Source organism: Platalea leucorodia (genome assembly GCF_965183815.1).
Source record: "Platalea leucorodia genome assembly, chromosome: Z".
Lineage (NCBI taxonomy): Eukaryota > Metazoa > Chordata > Aves > Pelecaniformes > Threskiornithidae > Platalea > Platalea leucorodia.
In genome coordinates this window covers 26,454,587-26,477,075 of record NC_138858.1, presented here as the reverse complement: position 1 = coordinate 26,477,075, position 22,489 = coordinate 26,454,587, and the positions used below count along the sequence as shown (strand labels likewise).

The 22,489-nt window shown below is 41.5% G+C and overlaps 1 protein-coding gene across 1 annotated transcript in view; it reads right to left on the bottom strand.

Annotated features, from left to right (window-relative positions):
* LHFPL2 (LHFPL tetraspan subfamily member 2) overlaps positions 1 to 16,477 on the bottom strand; it is a 133,300-nt gene extending 116,823 nt beyond the window's left edge. The window contains exon 1 of the mRNA XM_082336853.1: positions 16,401 to 16,477. The gene's annotated coding sequence lies outside the window, so the exon portion shown is untranslated. The remainder of the gene's footprint in view (positions 1 to 16,400) is intronic.
* Between the last annotated feature and the right edge of the window lie 6,012 nt (positions 16,478 to 22,489).

Below are 22,489 nucleotides of genomic sequence, written 5' to 3'. Positions count from 1 at the left end.
TAGCTTCTCAAATATTCAGTCGTAAATAAGTATATGTATATACACTCATGCAATCAAAATGTATAAATCCCAGTTAACATAACAGGTACAGCATGATGTCTGGCTTCATGATTGGCACGTGTCCTCTGGTCACATGGCCACGCATCTGCAGTGGACAAATACCCAGTCCTGCTGCCTGGTGAGACTGTGGAGTCCTTACAAGTGAGGGAGATGGGGGCAGGATACAGTTCACAGTTCATCCAGCTCAGTGCCCTCTCTCTGCGTCTGACTGATGGGCCTCAAGAAAGAGAGGAGATGGGAATGACAGGCACAACCACATTATTACAGAAAACAAAAAAGAAAATCATAAAAGGGGAAAAATAATGGAAAACATGCCAGTTTAAACACATGAAATGCAAAAGTTTTCCACAGATGGAGAGTGAAAGGGTTAACTACAAACCTACACATCTAAGTATTGTGGTGACCCCCCAGTTTCTGTATATTAAGGTCAATAGTCAACGAATATTTCCATCACAACTTCTAACACAAGTTCAAGACCTAGTGAACTTTAGCACTAATGAAGCTAAAGTTCATTTGAAAACAAAACAAACCAAACCCCACAAACTGTTCTTAGAAACTGGAATTGGGGAACAGACAGTCTGGTCAGTCTAGGTCAATGCAACAGCAAGCATTGCTTTCTGAACAAAGCATCCTATTTAATTTTATCATATCTGACTAAGGCAATTTTTGGTATCTGACAGGAAACAGTTCCAGAGAAAATTATTTCAACACACAAAGTAACACTGACACACAGCTCACATTGTCTTCATTTCAGCCTATTATCACCTTGCTTCTTTGGCCTCATTTCACCACTGCTTAACAAAGCCATTAAGAGTAGTTTTGTTTTCCTCATAAATCATGCCACCAATCCTTTGATCCTTTTGACATCTTCTTCTTAATTCCTTTGATTCTGTCAACATCTTTTCATAACAGGTACCTTAAACTGCCTGCAATTCAACCAAATGTAAATGTACTCCAGGACAGAGAGGCACGTTATAAAACAGGGAAGAAACGCTTTTTCTTTCCCCCCTTTCTTGGTCCATAGAATGTTTTTGCAGACAACTGGAACAGGTTTTTTTTTTTTCATTACTATCTCAAACTCAGTCAGATCTTATGTATTTTCCCATTTTTTTAAATATTAACAGTTTCGAGGTTTCTCAGGCCCGTTTGCTTTTTAGTTTAAACTGCATAGCTACATAGTATTAAATAACATTTTTCAAGATAAAACTCAATATAGTGTTTTTCCTGCTGATATTTCATTTGGGAGGCTCAATGAAGGAAGTTTAGGTTGGAGATTAGGAAAAACTTCTTCACCGAAAGGGTAGTCAGGCATTGGAGCAGGCTGCCCAGGGAAGTGGTTGAGTCTCCATCCCTGGAGGTACTTAAAAGATGGGAAGACGTGGTGCTTGAGGACACGGTTTACTGGTGGACTTGGCAATGATAGGTTAATGGTTGGACTCAATGATCTTAAGGGTCTTTTCAACCCTTAACGATTCCATGATTCTATGATTCTAAGGATGATACTACAATGTCTACCTCTTCTGGTATTTTCTCAACAGATTCCTGTCCTCAGGAATCATATATTAGTTCTGCATGACAGTGAACTGGGAGTTCTAAAAAATCATTTATGATATCACGTCAATTGTGGTCAAATAATACTTTTTTCACATGTCCAATCAAACAAAATTAAGACTCTGTGTGTGTACTTAAGACTCAAAATAGATCTCAAAAGTTAACTATGTAACAAGCAGTCACATTATTATAAATATTAAATATCATAAAAACTGCAACACACAGCCACTTGCTTTTACAGTACTTTCCAGACAGTGCATGTGTTTAAAAATTTAACTGTTCACATCTTTAAATAACTATCTACCTCGTGCTGGAACAAACCAAAGCGTAGGTGGCGAATCTTCCAGCTGAGCTGAGCAAAAACATTAGTACACAGACAAATAAGTGAAAGGGAGCCAAAATAACTTCCCTCTAAAGGCAGAAACTCATTTAAGCATATGAAAAAACATAATCATTAGGGAAGCTAGTTTATCTTCTGTTTCTGAAAGGATATAATAAATAACAGACACAACTATAGTGTGGGCCACGTCCAGGAAATCTGTGAGGTCTCTTGGACCACACACTCCCTCCAGAAAGTCACACGTAATGATGAAGGAACTAACCCACTCAGGGCAATGCTCAGATCACTTACATATGGCTATAAAAGTAGAGTGACATTCACCAAATCGTTACCAGCACCTCAAGAACTACTACCACTGCCAGACTGAACACCAGCTATCTCAGTGGCATTTGAGGATGCAGGAATAGCTACAGGCCTCTGCACAGGCTTGCACCCCCAAATAAATCCAACATGACAGGACAAATTCATTTTTAGACAAAGTCTTCCATTGACAGCTTCATTTATTTTTTTAAACTTCAAGATGCAAAAGCTTTCAGAACTGCAGAGCTCTCTGAGCCACAGTCAGCAACCACAGAAGCGGGTAGAGATCGTCTTGTGCCAGTCTACACGTTACAAACATCCAAACCTCCATGCAAAAGGGAAAACCAACTACTTCCCGATCACGTTAAATTGCAGGAAAAGGAATATGAAATTTTTCATTCAATGGTTGCTTCTCCTCCAACTGGCTGACAAGTGAAAAATGTTTGCCCTTTTTAAAAAACAAACGTACCCTATCTTCAAAACAAGATTAAATAGGAGCCATTAAAAAACTTGGCTCTCAGCAGAGCCATAATCCAGGGGGAGGGACCAACTACTGAATCATTTATTCCACTGTGAGAGCATGTGAACTTCATAGAAAAAAGGAAAAAAAAAAAAAAAGAAAAAAAAAATCAAGCTTCTGCAGCATAGACAGGTTTAGACTGACTATAGCCATATATAGTAATTTTCCCCTTTAAATCCTTATCTCAGTCAAATGAAGACACACACACACACAAAAAACACCTAAAATAAAGTATGCATGGAAAAATTAAGATTCAAAGCTTAAAATGTGGATCAGCCTCTACTCACTAAGGACAATGCTGAGCAGCAATTTTCATTCCTCTCTTGGTTCATAAACAAATACTATGTTACTCAACCATTAATGGAGTAACAGCATGTGCATGTTAAAACAAAAGAAACATTTAATTTGAACTAGTTAAATCCAGAGCTACTAGGACATATAACTCATCCAGGATCAAATAATTTAGAGTTATATGCAAAAACAGAACAGTAGTGTAGAACAAAGAGACTTTAGTAAGTTGCCAGCTGCAAACAGCAGACAGAACCAGTGGATATATTTATTATTTTTTGAACAGGACACTAGCTTCACTGCAAGACCAGCAGACAGACTATTTCTATCATCTAGTAATGAGATAAACATAGATTAAGAGGTACGCTGTTTGCTTCTCACAAGCAAAATCAAGATGTCTGTGGCAATCCAAAAGACAACAGAGCGCTCCCTGCCCTGAGCGAGGAAGCTCACAGAAAGCTGTTGGGGAGAAAGGAGAGAGCTGCGGGTTTTGCCCGGAGGAGCCCAGATTTTGGAGTCTGTCTGTTGAGCCCTTGCATCTACCCTTGCACTGTCACTTAGACCTTCTGCCTGCTCCTCTCTTTACGAGGACAATGCCCTGTCCACAGGACTCTTCTAGGCGCCTATGAATATGAAGCCAGTGCTTATTTGTTAGTATTTCATGTAATGTTCTTAGCTGTTCTTATCAATTACAGTTCCTTTAGAAAAAACAAATCCTTGACCGTACCTGCTTCTTCTCTGAATAAGGAGATACATAATGATGTTTTGAGCTTCTGAGGCTTTGCAGGAAACCACGGGAAACTACCATTAAAAACAAAACACTGCTTTCTAAGAAGGAAATGGGAAATAAGCTTTATATTTTTGAGAATTTGACTGAGGAGGGGTACATAATTGTCTAAGTCAGCCCACAAAAAGTAAGTATCGGATAATTTTGTTTCCCCTTAGATTGCCAGCTGCTTCACCATGCTACTCAATGGGACTGTTAATTGCCCATTTTTCATTTACCAGACCAACATCTTCCTGAAATGGGCTGTAACGTCTGAGGATTTTAGACATAATGTGGAGTATACTACATGCGTTTGCAAAGATGGCTACACATATACTGCTCCTCTCAGCTGACGAATGATGCCTCAGCCCAGACGGACAGACACAGGTCTGATGCACTGGATTTTAATTAACCAGTGATTATAAATAACCTTTCACATTATCAGATACAGAAAACCACAAGTGAGTAATGACAGCATTGATTTTGATCAGTCTTTGTTCAGTCTTTCCAGTAGAGGAAAGTACATTGGAAAGAGACATACTTGTTTTCCAAATTATCTGACTTGTTTGAGGCAAATCTGAACTCTTCATCCTCACTGAAAAAAAAAAATTGTACTCAATAAAATAATATATTCTACTTAGTCACAAGAGCAAGCATGAATGGAAAGTGAAGAAGTAAAGATCAATGCCTGCAATTGTATACTGTCCCTTGGCAGAGAACTCTATGGCTATAGATAAGGATTCAGAATGAAAAACTTCAAATGGAAGATTTGTTAATTGGTTATTAAATTATTTTTTATGATGACATTAGAACTTCTTGTGCATTTGAGACAATTTCTGACATCTTTAGGAATCATATAATATAGAATGAAGAATAAAATAGTGTCTGACAACTTAGACTGGTATGCCTTACTATTATTATTATTACCACACTCAAAATTTTAAGCATGATTATTGCATTATTAGGAGGAAAGGATGGTAGTAAAGACTCCTTTGGATTATCATGTAATTAATGATCTCTTTTCCATAATCTGATCTCCAAAAAGAGTGTTTAGCAGTTTTCTCCTAAAAAGTATGGTCTGGTTAGATAAAAACTTACAAGAAGAATCACTATCATAGGTACTACGTCTGAGGTCAATGATCAGTCAATCGATTGACTGACAGCTAGATACAAGGCCATTTTTCTTTTCTTTCTTTTGCAGTATAACTCAATAGCAAAAGGCTAAATGGAGAAAAACCATTAAAAGGATTTTCTTTGGACTGTTTTCACAGATTGTATCTAAAGTATGAGCCCCTCAGATGTATCCTGATTCTCTGGCAAAGAACCTTGCACTATTCTTCAGCTAAAAGGTAGGCTGTAGGTATCTGAACAGTAGCGTCATGTTACCTGACATACTTCTCAGTATAATCGGTTAACGACATGGCCGAACCTTCCCCTGTCCATACAGGAGGGGTGTTTTAGTCCAACAGAAGAGCTGGCGACTTCCATGTCTAAACAGAAAACTTCTCTGCCTTTATCAATTCCGAAATACCCAGCTGTGATGTTGTTGACTATGACTAATTGCATTTGGCATAGCTTTAATAAACCTTCAGAGAGAACTGTATTTGCTATATGCAAATACATCATCAGTTCAAATATTTGCAGGTATCAGATGATGATATTTGAGGATGAGAATACTTCTGGGTTTTCCTACAGTTTATTCTTAAGGTAGTCATAAAACAATTCTTCTGTAGTAACATTAATTAACATCCACTCAGTGTGCAGAGATCAAAGTAGCTACTATATACAAACATCCCAACAATAACAAAACAGCACTCAGTTATTTACAACAAACTTCAATAGTCTCACCTACAGAAACCCAAATGTTGCCTTTCCTTCCGCACCTCCAAAGGCACATACTTCAATAAAGCCCCCTTCGGCGTGTGAAGTAAACTCTACAAGTTTCAGTAGAGTCAATCCACTTCAGCAGCAGACATGGGAACAGACTACAAAGGCTCAAGGAGGAACTTCCCAATACCTGCATGATCCTTGCCTCTTTAACCCAGCCTCCACTGGAGCAGCACAGGATACCCTGGGAACTCAACCACCGGTAACGTGGAACGGTCTAATACCTGGTACAAAAAAACCCTCTATGGCAGTATAATCACTGCACAGGCTTTCCACCTCTAGCAAAGCTACTTTTCCCCCATGCCTCAGACCACAGAGAAAAGGAGGATAAAGTTGCTTATTTGGTATTACAAGAATAGAGGAAACATTTAGGTGGTAAGACATGAAGAAGCCTGCAGATAAAGTCTGAAGTGAAAGGCATTGGTAAGTTAATCCCCATAGCCACTTTAGAAAACCCAGTGAAAGTGTGTTAAATGTATTAATACATGACAGAAAAGTAAAGAATGCATGTGCAACACATGGCTGTGTCTTCATTAATGCCAGATTACCATCTGGTACACTACCATCTGGTATGACCACCACGCAATACAGATTTACCGCTGAGCAGGTGCAGACACAATCCCATTTCTGTCAAGTTTGCCAGAGCGCAGGATGCTGCATTCATGCTGACTTCACATCAGCTGAAGGAGGACTAACAATACCTGATCTGGCATTGTCAGAGTCATAGAGAGATGAACAATATCTGACAGAGCAGAAAACCGACTAGTACAAGGCTAACATTAAAATTTGGGCTGATGAGGTATGTTTATGCGAGATATGGTTATGGGGTTTTGATCTGCTGCTGAGTGCCCTAAAGATGTACCTTTAAATCAACACTCACTCCAGTAAATCAGTGTCTGTGGAATAATAAGTAGCACAGCATCCTCCTCCCTCAATACCGCTCTGTCCCCATCAGAGATCTAAGAGCTTTCAGTCTTTAACTCTGCAGGGAATCTCACGTATTTTGTGTTCATGTCAGTAGTTAAAATGTATCTCTAGCAAAGGGGAGAAGGGCAGAGAAACAAAAAACTTCCATATTAAATACAATTTCACACACGCGTAGGAGAAAATAAATCAGAAAAAACAAGTTAGGATTACAGACATAGCTGCTTAGATTGCCTAAACGAGACAATATGTATTATCTCATCTGGCAGTTTAGCATGACTGAAATGAAACATAATTTGTAGTTGATACCAACTGCCAGGAGACAGACAAATGTTCATGGTAATTTTTGTGTTTTGTTAAAAATGTACTTCTGTCTTAAATTATAAGGAAAATGAATAGGAATCTTTCAGTCTACAAAGTACAAGATTTGCAGATGCTACCCTGAGCTGCTAACTCACAGCAAAATGTGTCTTGAGTTTTTACAATTTAAAAAGGCAAATCTAAAATTATGCCAGGTCAAATCTTCTACCCAGTACCCCTGTTTCCAAGAGCAGCCAAAAGCAGATATCTGGGGAAGAGGATAAGAATAGTGTAAGCATTTAGTCATACTTTCCCCAAATACTCTCCAGTCTCCAATAATTTGCAGCTCAGGGACTTTCAAAGCCAAGGGTCATGCTTATGTATTTAATAATCCTCGACAGGCTTTTTCTTCCATTCATTTTGTCCAGTCTCCCTTTGAATCGGTGTAAATTTTCAATATCCACCACATCCTGTGGAGTTACACAACTTAATGATACGTGCATGAAACAAAACTCCTCTTTTTGCTGTTCTGAACCCAACACCTGCTAGTTTCATTTCCATGCTCATTAGTTCTTGTACTGGGAGAGACAATGAACAACTGATCCCTATCACCCTCGCCATGCCGTTCATGTTTTTATAAAACCATCATTGCATCCCCAGTTGTCTCTTCTCCTCAACAACTTAACTGTTCTTCGTATGGAAGGTGTTACGCATCTCTGACCGTCCTTGCAGTGGACAGAAAAAGCAAAATATGCACTTAGTCTTTCTACTATGGCCTTGCCTTCCCTGAATGTTCTTTTTATTCCCCAATAATCTGTCAGCCCTACAGACTCTCTGTAGCAGACTTCCTGCTCCTCGACTTATTCCTCAAACTCTTTTCTAACCTGCCTTCTTATGGACATTTAATTCTGCCAGAGTTTGACCTTTCTGTTTTCCTCTTTCACACACAACTTGTACTTTTTTAACCACAGCTACTACCCCTGAAAGTGCATTTTTTCAACGGGCTTTGATTATACAATGAACTAGTATTAATATTATAAAAATAGACAAGAATGGAGGCCAACAGTTTCTTCTGAAAATATTTACCTCTATCACCTGTTACCTCTATCACCTATTAATGGTAAGACTTGAGGAGAAAGGAGGTTTCCCTCTGAGCATTAGTATCGGCCTGAATTGCGTTCCCCAGTCCACAGGACTACCAGGAGTCTGGTGAATTTTTCTTTCCACAGATCTTCAGTACACATGGCTAATTTAAATCACTTGCACTACAAGGAAAATACTATGCCCTAAAATTTTCTCTCTCCTCTACATTTCCTTCCCTGAAAAGGATCAATATAAGCAGAAAAAAGAGAATTAGTTAAAAATGTCTTCCCTTATTTTAGGTAAGATTTCTGAAGAATATTTGTTTCAGTATTTTTCAGGATCTGTATGATGTGATAAAGTAAATTGTTCTATTACCACACAGTGTTAATCTAGAAAAGGTAGCATGTTTATTGGAGGAAAAGATGGGAATTTAAAATGACAAACTGGAGGAATGACCTGAAAAAAAAAAGTCATCTTCAGTAAGAACATGTGCAAGATGCTACAGTTAGGCAGAAATCACCAGCTACAAAATGATCAGTGAGAACAATGTCTGAGAACATGTGTACTTGGATGAGATCTGGTGGATCACTGCCTGACTATGAAAAAGAGTCACAGTGCTCCAAAAAAGACATGCATCGTGTCAGTAAGTATGAAGAGTATCCCATTCCATCATATTCGACATCATTAAAACCTCAAGTGGAATACAGTCTTGACTTGGATAGAACAAAATAGATGTGAAGTAATGGAAGATAACCCAAAGCAAAGCAAGAAGTATAACTTGTGTACAGAAAACAGCACCTGTGAGGTCAAAGAATTGAGCTTAAAGAAATAGCAGGCTGTGATAGTTAAGAAGAAATATAATAAAACACATTCTAAGAAGAAAAACAATTATTTGCTTTGTCCAAGACAGATGCAGGATGAGCAGTTATGTTGTTAAACTGCAACAAGAAAGGTGTGAATCGGATAACATGACAAGAAAATTTTCTCATGGCATGAGGATGCAAGGGAGATTGCTGAGTTCCTTAGAACAAATCATAGATGACAGATATGGATGATCCTAACCTGAGGCAGATCAGTGGACTAGATGACTTCATAAGGCCTCTTCCAGTCCTGTCTTTTTATGAAGAGACCTTGAGACCTTGAGACCTGAGGCAGAATCTCTTCTTTTCAGTGATTTAACACACACCCCCCCCCAAAAAAAAAAAAAAAAAGGTGGGGGGTTACAGGGCTGCCTTGGAAAAAATGACATTACGAACAACCTACTCACATATAAACTATTCATTCAGACCCTTTCCCTGCCCAACTCCAAGAAGCCTGTGGAAAGAAAGGAAGACTAGCAACCAAGAGCTGGAGAAACTGTGCTGAAAGCATGGACTTTATTCTCTGACCTTCCCCAGACATTCTTTAGATGTGGCTTGGAAGTAGATGCATACGACATACTACTACAGTAGCACAATGCATATGTGCATGTGCGACACTCCTGATGCACCCTGAAAGCAACAGATTGCTCATCTACTGTGCAATGCATGCAATGTGCAACAGAAAAACAAGGTAAGCTCTGCTGAGGTGAGTTGATCAAGCACCAATGAATTAGAACATTCTTAAGGCTCTGTTTTAGACTGGACTTTCACTCTGTCACGTTAACATGTCCCATTCTTGCACTGAGCAAGCTCAAGAAAGGCTGGATATTTCTGTACTCTGAATTCAGCTGCGATGAAAGGCAAGCTCTAATTCAAGCTGTCAGGGCTGTCATGGAATGCGGTCTGGGTCACTTAGATATAAAGATTGGTTGAAGGTAATTACACTGATTTTATGCAGTCATGATCATGACTAATGACTGAATAAACATGTATGCGCAACACAAACCTCATGCACATTTCTGCAAACTGGATACCTCTGCTAAATTATCTAGCATCTCAGCAGAGCAATCAGCTGGGCAGTCTGTGGAAAATCTTGCATGCCAGCTGTCATGTACTATGTCTATTAGTAGCTTAAGGAAAACGTAAAACAGAGAGAAAAATGAGATCTTTGTTAACTCTTGAAAGGTAAACCATACCAGAGCAACACTGACCTGAGAAAAATCAATGCAGAGAGAGAAAGGAGACATAACATTGCACAAAACTTTCTACTGAGCATAAAACTCATTATCATGCCAAACCTGGCCCACTACTTAATGTTTAACTCCTAAGTTAAAACAATTTTCCAAAAGCACAGAAACAAATCCACAAATATGACTGAATTTAAAATTAACATATGTGCAACTAATCTCAACATGTAAAAACTATACAAGAATATGTTACTATACTTAGGCCAGAACTTACATTTGAAATTGTCTTGTAAACTTTAAGTTATTCAGGACTTGCCTGTGCAGAATGATGCCCAGGTTTTATCAGATGTCTGTTCTGAAACAGAGTTACAATTGCTAAAATTGTCACGATGACCACATATACTTGCTGCCTTATTTTGTGAAATAAGCGAGTTGCATAGAAGGCTGAGTGTGCTATAGTATTTGTATGAGATACCCTCCACTGTTTGTATTACAAGCACAATTCAATACATACTATTCATCAGTACTAAACTGTTGTACAGAAAGATGCTGCCATTCTTTGCACATAAAGAACTCTCTTGAGAAATTCTGTACAAATCTTGCTTTAGTAAACTCCAGACATCTGACAAACTGTACTCTTACCTGCAGCACCTTCTCTTTTACAGGTACTTTACTGCAGGAACAGTAACTATATTTACAGCACTGCATATATCTTACTTGTTTAACATTTCAGGAAAAAAAAAACACCACCCCTATATATGAAAATGTTTTGTTACAGCTTTCCCTCCATGAAATTACTGTTTGCACATGATATATCAAAGCAACATGCACACACTAAGAGCCAAAACAAGAGTACATAACCATTATAATAAAGCTTCTCTCAAATGCATTTGCCAGCATATAAAACCGGTGAGGTAGCACCACCATGCACTTTAGTGATGAGGTCAGGTTTTGACAAATGAAAGTTCAATGAAAACTCCGAAAAACCTATTTACAATGATCCCAGACATAAGCCTTGCAAGCTGCAATTCACTGACCTATGTAAACTGATTTGGCTTTCAGATAATCTCCTGGTGAATACTACTGCAAAATCTATAAACACAGATGGCACCAACTGGCACCCTATCTGCAATCTCAACAGAAGATCAAATACAGAGACCGAATTTATCCTCCCACATCACAGGTGATTCTTTCCAAACAGGTTTAAGGGATTATGCCTGGAAGCTGAACCAAGAAAGTTCTGTCACAGCTACCCAAAGTCTCAGCCACCCTGAGAAGCTGCACTGCTTGAATGAAGCTGGTTTAAAAACTGTGCGGCTTTTAATAAACCAATACAACATTCAGTTCAGACCAGGCCCAGGTTATAATTGCTACAATTATCATGTTGACCATTTCTATTAGCAGCAAACTCACAAGATTTTTTCTAAAGCCCTGTAACAGAAGAACCTACTGGGGATCAAAAAGAATCTTGCAAGATGAAAAGGCCAACAACCTACAGTCAAACTTTAAAATAAATGTCAATTGTACTATTAAGCGTATTATACGATTTTATCTACAAAACTTACTGTTATTCACCTAGAACACAGTGACAGCATCAATATTGTTATCAGTGAATTGTCATAAACAATGCATGAGAATACGTAAAACGTATGCAATGTCAGGTGTTAGCAAACACGAAGGTCAATTAGTGAACTCTAAAGCTAATTCAAACCCAAGATATTTTCACTGGTAAGATGTTAGATACCATGTATAAAACATGAATCTAACAATACCTCCAAAGTCTGTAAGATAATAAGACAGTATTAAGACAAAGTAATTTGAAATGGAGCATTGACACCAATGACAAAGGAGGCTGTACAGCTGCTTCGGCAATATTACTTTGTTAATCGTTTCTGAGCACTAGAAGCTGTATAAAGGTGAAAACTAAAAGATCTGAAAATCAGCTTCAAGTAACACTTCCTTCTGTGTCTGGGTTCAGTTCTTATAGTCCCCTCACTGGCTGCAACACAATATGACGCTTTCTCCAAGACATTTTTTCCCTCTGTTTATTTCATTTTCATGGTTTATGATTTCATTTCCATGCTTTCACCATGGGCCTCAAAGAAACCCTCAAAGAAAACCCCAACCGACAACATTTAAACCAATATAAATAAGGAATGTTTTAAGGAACAAATATTGCTGCGGCACTCTGCTCGTGCAGCTTAAACATTCCGCATTCTCCTTTGAAGAGCTCACATCTAACTTCACTATACAGCTCCAAGTTGAGAAATATAGTATGATTATAAGGACCAGAAGACAAGGAAAACTAGAGAAATTAATTGCTAGCAACAGACTGCGATTTTTTTTTTTTTTATTACATATACTGAATCAGAAACTGGATCCTACTGATTGTGTGAACAGCACAACAGTCTCTACATACCTTCTGCTCTGATTTATTTGTGCTCAGTCATGGAAAAGATAATTGCCCAATTGCTACATATATTCCCTGAGTTCAGAATTTCAGATATATTCCTGATTCAGTCACATAGATCAGGCACATTTGCAGTCATTTGCTTGCTTTTGCAGCAAATTTATAATTTAATTATTTTTTCATGGTAGGTTTTGATTTCTTTGGAATTACCTTCCACAAAATTGATTATTCTCTGATTAACTGGTGTTGAAATGCTTATCCATGTTTTATGTCTGACCTCCCGAACTCTAAACATAGGGAGAAACAAAGGCAATTAGAAAAATTCAAGATCTCAGATCAGTGGTAAAATATTTTCCAAAATGCATTAACTACTTTCAATAATACAACATGAAAATGACTGAAACTATTTGCTTTACTTAGAAGATTGTTCAAAAATAAAATAATAGAACTGTTGTTTACACAGCTTTCAGAGTATCTGACCATACCTCCCCAGCAATTTTAAAAGACAAGTGATAACAACACTAGTTTTTTACTAGTGTTAGTACTAGGCTTTACAAAGGCCCTACATTCAACTTAATTCCAGTTCATTTGTATGTAGAACGACAATTTTGGAAGAACACACCCTGTTAGTTCCACATTTCCAGGTCACATTTTAGGCACCACAACCCAGAAGAATCCTGTCAATTTTTTTGAAAGCTGGAAAACCAGAAGGGAGAGATAATCTAAGCAAAAGTCTTTGGCATCATTTTAACAGACTTGTCAGCTATAATCACATCAGCAATTGTCTCTGCATCAAAGAAAGGACTCTGAGAGCCAATAACACCTTCCAGTCGCTCACTACCTCTGCCCTTGTTCCCAAGTGAGTTCAAAATGTTGACACCCCAAATGATTTATCCCCTAGGCAGAAAACAGAGAAATGCGAACTGTTGTGGGGGAAGGCAGGCACCGAAAACAGAGAGGAAAGCAGCAAATGGGATGACACAGAAAGCCCCTGTTCATGGGGAAGGAAGGAACAGGGACACAAAATGGCTTCTCTCATTGCCAAAAGCCACCAGCAGTTCAGAAGTTGATCTTTGCTCTCCTCTCCGCAGGCTGGATGGTGCCAAGGGTCAGCCAGCAAGAGGAGCCGTGTGTGCTTGTGCCTGTGCACAAACGCACACATGTGCCTAGGAAGCGAGGACAGTTAGGGACAGCGCAGCAGCCATCCTCACCCCCCGCCTCCCCGAGCTTCACCAAACAGCTCTGGGACTGCTGCATGGTGACGGGGAAGCTCAGCCACTTCAGTGGGGGCTATTCCCATGCAAAGAGACTTTTTCCTTTTCCTCTTGTACTGATAAGATACTCAGGGTGAAATTCCTAGAAACTGGTTGCTGCCTACAGTGGATAATCAGGAATCTTACACCAGCTAGGAGCTGCCATCCCGTGTTCAACACATCCCCTCGTTGCGACCACCGCTTCTCTTTTACTGGGGAGCCCTCCAACTGGTACCAAATGTCTGACAAAGGAGAAGCTTCTGGAAATACAAATTTTGTTAAATAGTACTTGTGTTCTTTGCACCACTCAGAAAAATAATGAATCCTCCTTTCCATGTAATTATTCTTCAAACAGTAATGTCTACACCATACGCAAAACAAAACATTGGATTTCTTGCCTGGTGCCAGCTATACGATCACCTGCAGCCCAACTAGGTTCTGCTGATGCAATAGCATACAGCACTTAATATGTCACTGTCCAACTATATTACAGAACACCACAAGCAATTTTCACAGCTACAAGCTAGAACATGGAAAAGGATCACAGCAATTACTGGCTTCCTTTCAGTCTTCGCCGGCAGTAGTCCTGATCCAAACTTAACCAGCCCAGCACAATCAAGAGTGACTTAGAAGATGTGGAGGAATATGCTCTGATTAAATAGGTTAAAAAAAGGACTATAACATTCTCATACAGAAATGCTGAGTCCAGTCCCAGTGATTTATACTCTTAAAAGCAAATGACACACTACTGTTATTTGTCTGACATGCGGGTACATCATCACGCAAGCATTTCCCAGAATGCTTAATAAAAACAGATGATTAACTGAAAAAAGATAAAGTGGGCAATTTCCTACATACTGATTAAACCCACTCCATGACCCAGACAGAGAAAACTTGTGAAGAAAGTAGCGATGTGTTTAAAGCTGGAGTGGCTGCAACTAGCATACGAGATGAAAATCAAGGAATGGTACCATGACTGTGTCCGAGATAAAACCCTCTCGTTAACAACAGTCCTAACAGAGCAGACTGACAGTCTGTCTATATCCTGCATCTAACAACGAGTGGGCATGGAGAAAATACTCAAGAAAGTGCCAGAGATCAATTGGGATTGTATTTTTGTAGCATATTTTATTCATAAAAATAAATTGGAACATTGATTTTAGTACCACTGACACTTTCTAATAAGCCACTCCTTGTGCGCAGCATATATTTAGGCCTCAATGAGTTACAGCTCTATAAGGTTTCTGTGACCAAAGCAAACCCGCTGAAAACAATGGGGCTCCTTGCAGGTGTGAGCTTGTCCAGCCAGAACCCACTGCGGGACTGGGACCAAGCAGGCATTTTCATTAAGGTATCTGTAATGGTGTCTAGGAATGTTTCCCTAAGAAAGCCAAACCTTTTAATTAACATATATAATATTTTCTTCTAGCTGAGGCCAGCTAGAGCTTTTTAATTGTATTCAGTTATTCCTAATAACACATCTCTCATCAGGACGCACATGCTCGCAGCGTCTCGTCTGCTTACTTCTGGCTCAGGTGTAAACTTACTGCGACAGAGCAGCCCAGCTGCTCTGCCACCAGGTACCGGCAGCGCGGGCACTTGTCCGGGCACAGCGCTGCCAGCCCATGTTGTTTTACTTGACGTTGCTCCAGCGCACCCGCAACTTCTGAATTATGGGATTCGACCTCAGCGGTGTGTTACCGCCTTCCTTTGAAGAGATGCCCTGAACTACCAGCAAACCTTCACAGGTAACTTGTGCCACCTACTTCTTGCCCTTTCCCGAAGGGCCGTAAGAAACACGATACCCTCCCCCCCCGCTCAATAACCGAGCCCAGAACGGCGAGAGGAAGGACGAAGGCGTCGGAGGTGGGACGGCGCCAAGGTGAGCTTTGAACCCTCTCTCCCCAGGCAGCTCGGGCTGCAGGGGAGCAGCCGCCGCCCGTCTCCCCGCGGGAGCGGCCGCAGGTGCCGCGGCCGGCGGGTGCGGGCCTGGCTGGGGCAGCCCTCCGCCGCCGCCGCCGCTCCTCGCCGCGCTCCCGGCCCCGCACGAAGCTGCCAGTTCCGCCCCCGCCGTCCCGCCCGCCCCCGCCCCGCTCCTTACGGCGCTTCCCGCAGGAACGGGACAGGCGGGAGCGCGGCAGCCGCCCGCCGCCCTCCCCGCGGCGACCGACACCCGATGGCAACCGCGACCGCTCGGTGCTGCGTACGTGTGCGCGGGGCGCTCCCCGCCAGCGCCGCCGACGCCTGGCCGGTGCCGGGCGGCGGGAGCCGCGTCCCGCCGGAGCCGGCTGCTCGGCGGCACCTCCGCGCTGGAGGGAGCGAGGGAGGGACGGAGGGAGGCAGCCCGGCGGCTCCGGGCGCCCCGCCGGGTCGCGCCCTGGTTCCCCGCCGGCCCGCGGGGAAGGGGCGACCGGGTGCCCCCCCGCCCCGCCGCTTCCCTGACGGACGCAGGGCGGCTCTCGCCGGCGCCACAGCCCCGTCCCCTGCCGTTACCTCCGCGCCGTGCCCCGTCCCCGCGGCGGTTTCCCGGCCCGTCCTGCGGCTACGGCCCCGGCCCGAGGGGAGCTGCCGCCCGGCCGCCGCACGGGCGATGAATGGAAAGGCGCCCAGCCGTCCCCGTCCTCCCTCCCTCCCCCTCACAACTTCATCGGCGGCGGCGGCGCCGCCTCACCTCCGCCGGGCACTGGCGGCTCCTCCGCGCTGGGGCTCCGCTCCCGCCGCCTCCGGCCCGCGCCCCGCCGGGCTCGCCCTCCGCCGCGACCATGCACCGAGGGAGGAGGAATGGGATCCCGGCGAGCGCCGACCCGGCCGCCCCCAGCCGGAGGGAGGGAGGGAGGGAGCCGCGGCGAGGGGCGGGGAGGGACGGGCCGCGGCCGCCCTGCCCTGCCCAGGACCGGCCCCCTCGCACTGACGTCCCCCGCTCTCACGCCGCCGGCCGCGACAGGGTGCCCCTGCCCGGCGGGGGGGCGCCCGGAGCGGGGCCGGGCGGCGGCGGGACGCGGGGAGAGAGGCCCCGTCCGGCCCGCTCTGGGCCCCGCCGGCAGCCGCCGCGGCGTGCCCGCCGGTCGGTGTCGGAGCTGTCCCAGCGGGCGGGCCAGAGGGGGCAGCCTCTGGAAAGAGCCCGCATAAAGGCGGACCCGCCATCCTGGCGGTTCAAATACCCAACGGCCCTTCATCGGCCTGCTCCCGCGGGGCCGGCGGAGCAGGGGCGACCGGCAGCGCCAGCCCCGGCGTCAGCTCCCGCGCTTCTCCTCGCCGTTCCTCTGCCCCGCTGGACCTGGTCGCGGAGGGCGCAGTGCATGGAAAGCGGGAATGGCAAATACCAACTTCCCCTGTTTCCAAACATTCCTCTGGGTCTAGACCTTCTGAAAAAATACAGTTAATACTTGTACAATTTACATTGCAAGAAAACGTCTCAAAAAATGTCCACAAAGCTTCTGTTTTCGAACTTCTTACCCTCAGAACAAATAATTTCCCCATCGGTCTCCCTTTAAAATTCCAGTTAACACCCTTCCAGTTTCAAAGCAGCACTCTGATGACCCAGGCTTTTCAAGAACTTTGTGATTTCTAAAGTGTCTTAAGATGTCTAATGCTGAGCACATACGTGTCTACCAGCAGCGAAACTCATTTAAAGCATCTGCAGAGAAAATTATGGTTTAGGCTCGGACATGTCTCCGCGTGCCTCTGCTATTCCCTGCTGTTGTGCCTTCGTGTAATATGCTGATAGTTGCAAGTGGATGACAGGTGTCTAACTTCACACAACGTCAGCTTCACTTGCTGGATTGGAACTGGCTGTTGCAATAGATAAAATCAGCTGCTAAGTGGGTCAATAAAATAAATCACTCTGGGTATCTCAGAGACATAAATGAAGTGCTACGCCAGTGCAAAACTTGATTTGCTGCAGCTAAAGCTGTCCTCCTCCTGGGAAAAAGTAAGGAATTCTCTTTTCACAGCTATCAGAACGATATCTTTCACAAACACTGCATTTACTTGAAGCTATGGTTTTGGGCTGAATTACTCTTCCACTCTGATGATACAGAGGGATCAATGCAGGCTGGCCCTGCTGACTGCTTGGGACTCCAAAGTCTTCAACTGTGCAAGGGCACACTCCATCTGACTGGGTCCAGTTGCTGGATCCGTGCCTTTTTAATTAGTGTCTGCTGCTCAGAAAACCAAAAGTAGTTTCCTAAGTATGTAGGTTTAGGAGGAAGAAAGAAGCACAAACCCCCAAGAATTATGTTCCTGTGGCACAAATATTAAAAATATACACAGCTATCTACACTTACTGAAAACAAAGCATATGCTTTCACACCTGATTATTGTCCAAACTTGTATCCTTATGTTACTTTTTCCCCTTTTTTTTCTGGACAAGTCATCAAATGAAACATTTTTAAAAAGTTTTATTAGAGACATTTTTGTTTGTTCCCATTAAAGACTCTGAAAATTCATTTTCTACAAAATAAGGGTGTCTTTGTAAAGCTGAACTCTCCGTGACCTCCGAGAGCAGCTACTTCAACATACAATAGGAGACAACTCAATAGGCCTGTCCAAAAATAAACATCTCTTTAAAGAATATTTTAACCCTAGAGACTTCACACAAATAGAGCAGTCACAATGTTACTTGGTAATACAAAATTAACGTAATAGACGTATTAATTTTCAAAAAGCTATGAGACCTTTTGCATTCCAGTTTTTGAGTGCACTTCAAGCTAGTCTTCATAATAGATGGCTCTGCTACTTTCAGATCAGTGTTTTCCAAAACAGATAAATGCCCCATGCCATTTCAAAAGTATATGTTAGAACCATGATAGTCCATCAATAATAACATGAAACCAAAAGGTATAAAACCTGCATTGCAAATATTCTTGTAGCAAAGATCAGTTTTCTCACTGATCATCTATTAAATCCTAAAAAGATAAAGTGAAACGCTTATTAATTTAATAAAGCTTACCTAGAATGAAATGAAATAATTATTAATGCATCCCTGCTATATTCATTTATGAAGTTTACTTCTAAACATACACACCCATGTGTGTCCAAACCACATGTAAGTCTCACTGCAATTAACAGATGGGATAAGGAGTGATGTTGTGATGGTTGCTCTGGATCCAGTGGCAGCAGCAGCCTCTTCTTCCTCCTTCATTAATTGTTTAAAAATTGTTTGATATTTAAAAATACACAGCAGGAACAGTTACTCAGGAATGCTTACACAGTCCTGCCATCAGTTAGCGCTTGTGTGCAGGCTTAGCCATTGGATAAAGTAATTACTAATGGGAATGATGACACCGGATAATAAAATGATAACCCACAGGACACTATGATAAAGATTTTAAGAAACCAATTACAGACTCACAGGATTGCATGTAATACAAATGGCAACCATGGCTTACATTTGAAAAGAAAAGATTTTAATTTGGGCTATCAGATTGTCTGACTCCATCGGCTGCTGTCTTTTCCTCAGCACAGATTGTTACAGATGATACTTTTTACCATACCACCCTGGATGCAGAAACTTCTATGGAAAGCTCGGTGTGTCAGGTTGTGGGCCTGAATGACTCTTGGGGTTAGAAAACAGTCACGAGCGGGCAGTTTTTACTAGGAGGGAGAAAGCAGCACTCTGAAGTCCCCTGATCCAGTCCTGAAGGCCAAGGATTGAGACCCAGACAGATTTAAGCACAGCATATAATTTTCTTAATTTGAAATGCTTATTTATTTGGAATTGGTGTGACGAACTTGATGTTTCCTTCTATCGCAGTAGCGAGGTTTTAATGCTAACTAATTACGATATTGGCTTTGATGTGCAGCTCTAAACATTTTTATTTTGATTATATGAAACCCAACTGCACAAACAAATAACTCATCACCAGAACTTAGCACATATGCATTATCCAAACAGGAAACGGAGACGTCAAACAAGCACACTTTGGATTAAGTAATATATGAGATGGAAAAGATGATATAATGGTTTTTCCTCTTGCTCATAGATCTTCCCAAGCATTAACTTCGTAGGCATTCATTTGTTTAGACAGTTTTCCTCCCTAAACATTAGTTTACTTATAACCCCAGATAGTGATACGTGACATCATTTTGACTGATCTATTTAAATTCTCCATGGACTGTTAGAATGAAGGATTATTTTACCCTGAAATTTCCTGAAGTTCACCTGAACAAATACAGCCTTGGATGTGGCCCAAAAAACATTCTCTGAAGGTTATAAGAATAGAATATAGACAGGGCAGACAAAACAGGATAGCAGAAAGTAAAACCAAAGAGCCTACGACATCCAAATAACTAGCAAATAACATATAGGTTGGAAAGCAGAACAGACGCTATTTGGCTCAAAATGAAGTTCTCGCTCAGTCTGTGAACAGTCACTGGAAACTATTAAAAATATTGGAGAAGATACAAAAATGTCTATATGGTGCCTACAAAAATCTAAAAATGAACAAAGGGAATATCATGTATGCATACTGCAATTAGAAGAAGTAGTTAGACTAAACAGCAAATCAATCTCAACTTTATAAGCTTCAGATATATTCATATTAGGTTTGTTCCCTGATTGTATTTACTTTCCTTGTTTTTTTTGAAGTGGCTGCTGTTCCAAAATCTTCTCACTGTGGAAGACTGGAATAAACTTCAATATTCTATTGAAATGAATGGTCTGACTATAGAAACACACAGGAAAGAATTTTATTGGAGAAAAATAATGTTGGAAAAACAATGCTAAAATTGGAACTTGTCCTAAGAACTCCAATGAAAATGGAAAGAGAGGAGTTAAGGAGACAGAAAATGGTGGGAAATATACAAAAGAGAGGACTCAACTCTGGAAGAACTGAGTGAGGGCATGGGTGTTATTTTATTGTGTTTTTTTTGTTCTTCTACCCGAAAGAAAACTAAGATGTAAAACATCAGCTGAGATAGATCTCCAAGAAAATGTATCTTTCTCATGTAATGCTTGTTTTTGTTTACAGCTTCAGAAACTTCAGTTCCTGTAAGCACTTAGTTATGACATTTAATTTTTCAGTAGTTCATTCCTCTACTGTCAACCAGTGCATGGTGTCACAGACAAGAATCTGATCCCTCTTCTCTACAGCAAGGACAAAAAAAAAAAAAAAAAAGGACATTTGAAGAATGGGGAAACCCATCTGTTACAACTTGTTTTACCATAGCTGGTAGGAACCTTGGTCACGAATCATACTCACACTGTACTATAAACACAGAGTAAAATGAGGGCATCCTGGCCAGAAGCATCTTACACTCTAAGCAAATCAGACAAAAACCCCAATGCCTAGGCACACACAAGCAGAAGGATGCTGAGAACTAAATAACAACTACTGATCAGCATTTTTGGCAGAAGTATCATTTTAAAAAACAAACAAACAAACAAACAAACAAACAAATCAATTATCACAGATTGTTTCTAATATAATGGACACTTTGGTAGCAAATGAGAAATGAGAAAAGGCTGCGGTTAAGTTGAAAAGAACATTCAAAATTATCACCTTATGTAGTAGATAATAAAAAAAGGGTGCAACAGCATCCTGAGTGGACAACAGCAGTATCATATTGAATCAATCAAGTTCAGAGAACAAGAATTTTATAGTTCAGATCCAAAGTTTATGTGAGAGTTTTAGCCATGGATAGACAGAAAATATACTCTCTCAAAGTTATTATGTACAGAATCGATGTACAATATCTAGACCATCTGCATGTGAGGACCCAGGGAGAGGATCAGTGCTGACTGGCAGAAAGCATGGAGATGTTGTCTGCAGAGAAGAAGCAAATGGGAGGAAGGTTTGGAAGGAGAGGCTGGGAGCTGCCTTTAACCATACTTAGTTTGAATTGATGGCTTAATTCCAAAATATCCAGAGAGGTATCTTGAGGTTTTCATCTCTCCAGGAGAAAGAAGTCTAGGATGACTCAGGAAAGTTAGTTTAATAGCATGCAGATTATTTTGATACTACGAATAAGTAAAGGGGATGAAGGACAGAGCTGCTTAGAGCTTCCATGGTAAAGTGATGAAGAAAACACTCTTCCAGACATGCAGACCAATGCAAGGCAGCAGCACGCATTCATCAAAATAAAAACCAATTGAAGGAATAAGATCAGTTAAAACAGTGTCTCATAGTCTGAAACCTTTAAAAAGAAGGCAACAGGAGAAGTGATGAAGGCCTTTGGTGGGTGTCAAGAGATATCTATTGACCCTGGTTGAGTTTTCTGAGGTCTCACATTCCAGCTCTGAATCAAGCTTGGTGTTTTGGGGACACTAATTGTAAACTAATTTGGGACTCAGCCAGTGTGGTACAAGCAGGAATCCACCACTGTATTTTAAGAAGGCTGTAATTGAATGCAGACACTCAGGCTCACTGAAGGGATCCAGATTTATCACTGTGTCTAATCTGTACTTTTGAAACATATATTATTGTAAGTAGTATGAAAAAAAGCTGTCTAGCCAAATATATGTTGCCTGACACAACAGCAGTAACAGCTGTTTTATCTCCTTTCCCATAATTTGGGGCTTTAGGACAGAGAATATTTTTAAGTGCACATTGAGGCAGTAATTCATGGGAATTTAAATGAGCAGTATCCTTTCTACTGAACAAACTGAGACATCCATTAGGTATAAATAATTAAAGAGGCCGGGTTTTAAATATGACATTCATCTATTGAAATTCCCACATTAATACCCAGCTATGCTAATCTATTTCTCTTCTAATGTCTTAAAAATCTCTTTCTATGTCCTAAGGAGTGCTAAGAGAA